Raw genomic sequence first — 7,907 nt, forward strand, 5'->3', positions numbered from 1 at the left:
CCTGCAGCCTCTTTTTGACGTCCTAAAGGGGGATCCTAGTCTCACTTCTCCACGAGAACTTACTTCTGAAGCAAAACAAGCATTGCTGGCCGTTAACGAAGCGCTCAGCGAGGCCGCACTTAAGCGGTGGGACCCGTCTGGAGACCTCACCCTGTGGGTCCTCTCCACGCCCAAACAGCCCACGGGCGTTCTCTGGCAAGACGGCCCCCTTCTTTGGATCCACCCCTCGGTGTCACCCACTAGATCCCTCGCCCATTATCCCTCCATGGTGGCGGACGTTGCGCTTATGGCAAACCAGAAGGCTATCCAGCATTTTGGTCGCGAGCCATCTACTATTGTTGTGCCATATTCTGCAGAGCAGGTGCGTGTTCTCACTGCTTGCACTGATTCTTGGTCAATCCTGGCCTGCTCAGTTTCCGCTACAATTACCAACAGAACCCCTCGCGACCCTCTGTTAACCTTCATACAGTCTCACCCCGTAATTTTCCCCAAAATTACATCCTCCAAACCGCTCCCCGAAGCCGTAGTGGTGTACACCGACGGTTCCAATACCGGAGTCGGTGCTTATGTTGCTACCGGAAGCAAGCCGAAAGCCTTTCAGTTTGCGACTGACTCTCCCCAAATAACTGAGCTCCTCATAGTTAATCAGGTACTTTTAGATTTCCCGGAGCCTGTAAACATTGTTTCCGATTCCCACTATGTGGTGAATGCGGTTTCCATATTAGAAACCGTGGGCAGTGTTAGTACATCATCCCCTGTGAGTAATGTTTTCCTCACCCTCCAGCAAGCCATTTGGAATCGGCCCGCTGCCTTTCACATTACCCACATAAGGGCCCATTCTTCCCTGCCGGGGCCTATGGCATTGGGCAATTCCATGGCAGATCTGGCCACACGCCCGGTGTGGATATTCCACTTAGCCTCCCCTGAACAACAAGCCACCTACTTTCATTCGGAATTTCATGTCAATGCCAAAACACTTGCCGCCAAATTTAACCTCCCCCGTGCAATCGCTCGTGATATTGTTCGTCGTTGCGCAGCTTGTCCTACCTTAACCGCTGTCCCATCTTTAGGAGTTAACCCCCGAGGACTCCTGCCAGGACATGTGTGGCAAATGGACGTCACTCATATTCCAGAGTTTGGAAAGATAAAATATGTCCACGTGTCTGTCGACACGTGCTCCCAAATTATTTATGCCTCTCTGGAGACCGGCGAGCGTGTCTCCCATGTCATCGGCCATTGTCTTGCGGCTTGGGCGGCATGGGGCAAACCCAAAATTATAAAGACCGACAACGGACCTGCCTATACTTCCACTTCATTCCAACAATTTTGCTCACGCATGCAAGTCCAACATAAGACCGGAATCCCCTACAACCCCCAAGGTCAGGGTATTATCGAAAGAGCGCACAGAACGCTCAAGGCTTTCCTTTCTAAGCAGAAGGAGGGAATTGCAGCGGGCAAGACACCCCGCATGCGCCTCTCCCTCGCATTATTTACCTTAAATTTTTTAAATTTGACGGATCAGTCTATGCCCCCCGCTGAAAGACACATGATAAAGGAACCCCCTGCACGAGGATTTGTCCGCTGGAAAGATATCCTTACGGGATTATGGCACGGCCCGGACCCAGTACTATGCTGGAACCGAGGCGCAGTTTGTGTTTTCCCACAGGAGACGGGAAGAGAACCCCTTTGGGTCCCGGAGCGATTGGTGAGGAAAGCGGATCCACCGACAGAAGAACCAACACCCTCGCCACAAGACCGACCGCCGGAGGAGCCACCCTCGTCATCAACGGGTGATACCTCCCCCGAGGCTAATAAACCTCAACCCACCTCCTGAGGATGTTGGGCCGTAAACCGGCCGTCGCCCTTCTCTTTCTGGGTCTTATCCTCCTCCCTAGCTCTCATGCAGGCTTAGATGCCCCTGCCCACCGACAACAGGCCTACTTGCAGTACCGCAATAATCCCTGTAGCTGCCCAGTCTCTGCAGACAGCCTACGAGGCATACACCCCTTGAGCTCGACTGACTGTGGGGACAAAACCGTTTATAAGGTATCCTGGGGTTGCGTGGCCATTCCCAAGCCTCGCCCCCATCCCTCGAGTGGTCCCCCACCGCCATGCCCATGCTCCTCCTCCTTTCTCGCGTCCGTACGTAGTTCTTGTTACAAGTCATTCTCTACATGCACCTATCAAAACCGCACTTATTTTACTGCGTCGCTGTTGCCTTCACCGGCATTGCGGCCTGTCTTTCTCGATTCGGGACCTTTTGTTCAGGCCCCTTGCCCCGCCCACTCCAGCCCTTCTGTCGTCTGTTGGGGAGTGGGGGCACCCATATATGTCTCTGATGGTGGAGGTCCTCAGGACCAAGCTCGCCAGAATGACCTATGACCGTGCCCCCACCGAAGACTAGCCCGCCCCTCCTGACGCATTGTACTCCCGCCTTCCTCGTATTGTTTGGTCCCTAGTCTTCTCCCCAATTGGGCATAACCCCGTCCTCCGACCGGGAGTAAAAGACCGAGGCATGCGAGATCAAGGATACCGCAGCGAGCGTTCACCCGGAGGTTCCGGGGGCCTCGGGAGAGTATATGCATGTGCATACGGGGGTGGTCCCAACCCGTCCCAGAAAAAGGGAAACTAAGGGCAAAAGTGAGGCCAAGGGTTGCGGCCGAACCTTTGGTGTATCACAATATGCCCACCGGCACACTGGGCATGCACCTCTGCTCTCTGTCCGGTCGCTGATATCCCGGCCGCCACGGCCGTCGGAGGCTGATTTGCGGAAAATAAAAAGGAGGGAGATGTAGGGGACCAAACCCGAGGAACCGCAGCGCTAAGATGGCGCTGATTTCCTGCTTCCGGGTTCTTCTTCCCCGGCAAAGTTTCCCGCGCTACCCCTGAGCTGTCCTATCCTGACACAGCCTTGTAATCATATGATTCGTGACGTGTACTGCGTATATATGCCCCGACCACCGGATGTGCGAGTAGTTCCTGCCCGCCAGAGATCGAGGTCTGATCTCCCGCGCCCTGAGTAATAAAGAGCTCTTCTACGAGACGCCCGGTGTCGGTTTCTTGCTGGACGAGAGCGGCGCCGAGCAGGGTTTGTAACAAGCATTCTAGGTGATGCCAGTTAACACTGGAGGCCCACTATCATGCACCCTGAAATTCCAGAGGAGTTCAGTGCAGCTCAACAAATCAGCTTGTTAACAAAATACAGATGATTACACACCTGAAATATGGATGGATAGAACTTTCTAAATTTAAAAGCAATAGAATAAAACAATCAAGGGTGCAGATTTTACTATACAAACCTTAAAACTTCTATATGGGGCAGGATCTGTGGCTCAGAGGATTAAACCATTGCATCCCATATCAGAGTGCAAGTTCAAGTCCCGGCTTCTCTGCTTCCAATCTAGGTTCCTGCTAATGCAACTGGTAAGGCAGCAGATGATGCCTCAAGTATTTGGGCTTCTGCCATCCACGTGGGAGACCCGGATGGAATTACTGGCTGCTGGCTTCAAGCTGTCCTACATCTGACTGTTGCAGGCGTTTGAGGAGTAAACCAGCAGATGGAAGATCTCTCTCTCTCTCTCTCTGTCTCTCACAATCTCTCTCTCTCCCTCTCTGCTGCTCTCCCTTTAAAATAAATATTTTTTAAAAGAACTTTATTATGACAAAAATATAATTAACAAAATTAAATCATAGACAACAAATGGAAAATGTATGCCTGTATTTATTATATAAGGAGCTCATATAAACTTATAAGAACGCCATGACTCTGACAGAAACAAAGTTATGGAGAGATAACTCACATTAAAAGAGATACAATTGCTCAATAAAGTGCCTGGTTCTACCACACTAATAAAATTGAACATCCAAAGTATATCAACTACATAATATTTAACCTGTCAAATTGGCTGGTGAGTATTGAAAATGAACTGATATTCCTCAAAGGACAGCAGGAGCAGTGAGGCAGAAACTCATACACTGCCATGAGGATTGCAAATTGTAGAACTTTCCTGGAATGCAATTAGAGTCCACAGCCTTTAACAATCTTATAACATTCCTCTCAGAAATTCCACCTTGAGAACTCTATTCTAAGTAAATAGAGATGTGGATGAAGATACATTTCCAAAGACTCTCATGGTTTTTATTAAAAGAGTTACTTATTTGAAAGGCAGAGAGACAGACAGAGAATGAATCTTCCATCCGCTGGATCAAGTGGACACAAAGGCCAGGGCTGGCCCAGTCTGAAGGCAGGAGCCAAGAGCTTCTTCTAGGTCTCTCCTGTGGGTGCAGGGGCTCAAGCACTTGAACCATCTTCCTCTGCTTTCCCAAGCCATTAGCAGGGAGCTGGATCAGAGGTGGAGCTCGAACTTGAGTTCATATTGGGATGCCCACCTCACAAGCAAAGCAGCTGCTTAAGCTGCTATGCCACAATGCCGCCCCCATGGGTTTTGGTTTGTTTTCTAAAGTATCTTCAAGGTGCAACATTAGAAAAGTAAAGAACAGGCTCTTGGAGTTTCCGCACCCTGAGGTGGTGGCAGACCTGTGGGATCACAATCCCAATCCTGATTCCGATCCTGACTCCGACCCCATCCCATCGGATGAGCTCGGAGTCTGAGACGGGAGACGCCTACTCAGACAAAGGCCCAGGTCAAGGTCTCAGGAAGCCTGCAGAGAGCAGAGCGTGTCAGCCGCCAGAGTTCCGCCCTGGGCTGACTCGGTTTCCTGCTCTGCAGGATACTAGGTGCTACAGTGCAGGTTTGCCCTGGAATTGTGGGAGATGATGACTCAAACTAAAGCACTTAGCTCAAAGACCGTCACAGAGTAAGCGGTTAGTAGTTCTAATAATCGCTCTTACCGGGCGTGTACTAAGATCTCGCCTCTGCCACTGGCCATGTGTGCAGCACAGTGACTTAATCTCTGTGTGCCTCCTTCGTAAAATGAGCATCGCAATACCTAAATCTCACACTTATTGAGTGCCTATTGTATTCCAGGCACTGTTCTAGGACAGACAAAATGCCTATCCCATGAGCCTTACATTTTAGTAGGGGAGTCAAACAAATGATAAAACATGCCATCACCTGATACATTTTACCAAGAACTCCAGTAGAATGAGAAAGCAGCATTGGTCGGTGGATGATGAGGGAAAGCCTCTGCAAAGGGGAATAGGATGGGAAGCAGCAAGTCCCATGGATAAGGGAGAGAAAGAACCTTCCAGAAAGACGGAAGGTAGGTGCAGAGCCCTGAGTTGGGAGCAGGCTTGGTATTTTGGGAGTTGGTCCTTATGAAAAATCAATCAGTTAAAACTTTGCTGCATTTACTACAACATCTCACATATAGTCCTCACAACATGGGAGCATTTGTTATAAAGTCTGTACCAGGTTTTTATTATTATTATTAAATCCATTTCTTTTTTAAAAAGGTTTATTTATTTATTTGAAAGGCAGAGTTATAAAGAGTCAGAGGCAGAGAGAGAGAGATCTTCCATCTGCTGGTTCACTCCCCAAATGGTCACAATGGCCAGAACTGGGCAGATCCAAAGCCAGGAGCTTCCTCTGGGTCTTCCATGTGGTGGGTGCAAGGGCCCAAAGACTTGGGCTACCTTCTACTGCTTTGCCAGGCCATAGCAGAGAGCTGCATAGGAAGTGGAGCAGCTGGGACTCGAACTGGCTCCCATATGCTGGCACTGCAGGCGGTGGCTTTACCGGCTATGCCACAATGCCGTCTTCAGGTCTGTACCAGTTAAAAAGGGTGGGGATTCTTAAGGAGAGTAGTGAATTAATAAACAGAGACTGGGGTCACTTTTTCTCATTATTCTTACCATGACCATCGACATCTTGTGTATGCAACACTTTTATTGGTTCTAGTTTCCTTGCCATATTAGTGGCCCAAGGGAGGGTGTTGCTTGTTACCATCTCTGAGTTGTTTTCTTCTGAGTTCATTCATTCATTCATTCATTCAACAAACTTTCACTGAGACCTGCAAGGTACCAGACTCTGGGGATTACTCAGTGAACCAAACAGAAATCCTTGCCTTCCCAGACTTTATGTCAGAGTGAAGAAACTGACAAATTTAACAACTGAGTCAAGTTAAAAAAAAAAAAAAGTGGAGGGGCTGGCGCTGTGGTGCAGTGGGTTAACGCCCTGGCCTGAAGTGCCAGCAGCCCATATGGGCGCCTGGCTGCTCCTCTTCCGTTCCAGCTCTCTGCTATGGCCTGGGAAAGCAGTGGAAGATGGCCCAAGTCCTTGGGCCCCTGCACCCACATGGGAGACCCAGAAGAAGCTCCTGGCTCCTGGCTTCGGATTAGCACAGCTCTGGCCATTGCAGCCAATTGGAGAGTGAACCATCGGATGGAAGATTCTCTCTCTCTCTCTCTCTCTCTCTCTCTCTCTCTCTCTCTCCTCTCTCTGTGTAACTCTGACTTTCAAATAAATAAATAAATATTTTTTTAAAAAATGGAGAATAGTTACATAAAATATGGTTTCTCTATAGCTGGATGCAGAGCCACTAAAAGTTACATTCATGATATGGTGTTAGAAGTCAATATAGGGGCTGGCCTTGTGGCACAGCATGTTAAGCCACTGCTTGTGACACCAATATCCCATATGAGTGCCAGTTCCAGTCCCAGCTGCTCCACTCTGATCCAGCTCCCTGCTAATGCACCTGGGAAGGCAACAGAAGTTGGCCCAAGTGTTGGGTCCCTGCCACCTGGATGGAGTTCCAGGATCCCAGCTTCAGCCTGGCCCAGCTCCCTGCCATTTGAGGAGTGAACCAGAGGATGGAAAATCGCTCTCTGGCTCACTCCCTCCACCTTTCAAATAAATAAATAAAGTAAATCTGTTTTGAAAAGAAGTTACTATAGCTTTATGTTTAGGTTGGGGTAGTGGTTGGCAGGGGGCCCAAGGACACTTCTGGGAGTGCTAGTGATATTCCATTTTTTCATGTGAGTGCTATTTATATAGATATATCTATTTTGTGAAAATGTAGGGAGATGTATTGAGCTGTACTCTTTCGAGATATGCACTTTCAGGTATGTTTGTTACACTTCAAAGACATTTAACTTAAAATTGTGTCTCTTTGGGACTGGCTCTGTGGTATAGCGGGTAAAGCCATCACCTACGGTGCTGGCATCCCATATGGACGCCGGTTCAAGTCCCAGCTGCTCCACGTCTGATCCAGCTCTCTGCTATGGCCTAGGATAGCAGTAGAAGATGGCCCAAGTCCTTGGGCCCCTTCACCCACCTGGGAGACCTGGAGGAAGCTCCTGAATCCTGGCTTCGTATCAGAGCAGCTGTGGCCGTTGAAGCCAACTGGGGAGTGAACCAGTGGATGGAAGACCTCTCTCTCTCTCTCTCTGCCTCTCCTTCTCTCTCTGTGCAACTCTGACTTTCAAATAAATAAATACATCTTTTTAAAAACTCGTGTCTTTGAAAAAGTTATAATGACATAGAAATATACATCGAAGGGCTGACCTTGCGACACAGTGGGTTAAGTTGCTGCTTGTAACACTGTTAAGGACTCCAGGGCCCCTGGCCAGGAAACAATATACACCAGGTAACCCTCCAGGAGCCCTGAGGGAAGGGGAGAAGGGAGAAGCATATTCAATATAATCTTCAGATGTTGTATCTGCCAAAGGGACCTGAGTAAGCACTATGTGAACTTCTGTGCAAAACAGCCTACTCCGATGTCAGTCCCCTGATTGGTTCATGTAGGATACCTCATTAGCATACACCTCAGTCAATCAGGTGAAACTTCCTCCTTTAATAATGCATAAAAGTCCAAACCTGAGCAGCAGCTCAGGCCAGGCAGCCTGTAGGGGCAGGGCAGGCTCTCCTGGCTGCCAGAGAGCTTTCTTTGCTTTGCATGAATGTCCTTTGCTTTCCTCACTCTTTCCTTATCCGGGTGCCTCACTC

The sequence above is a fragment of the Lepus europaeus genome, chromosome X (genome assembly GCF_033115175.1).
Source record: "Lepus europaeus isolate LE1 chromosome X, mLepTim1.pri, whole genome shotgun sequence".
Taxonomy (NCBI): Eukaryota; Metazoa; Chordata; class Mammalia; order Lagomorpha; family Leporidae; genus Lepus; species Lepus europaeus.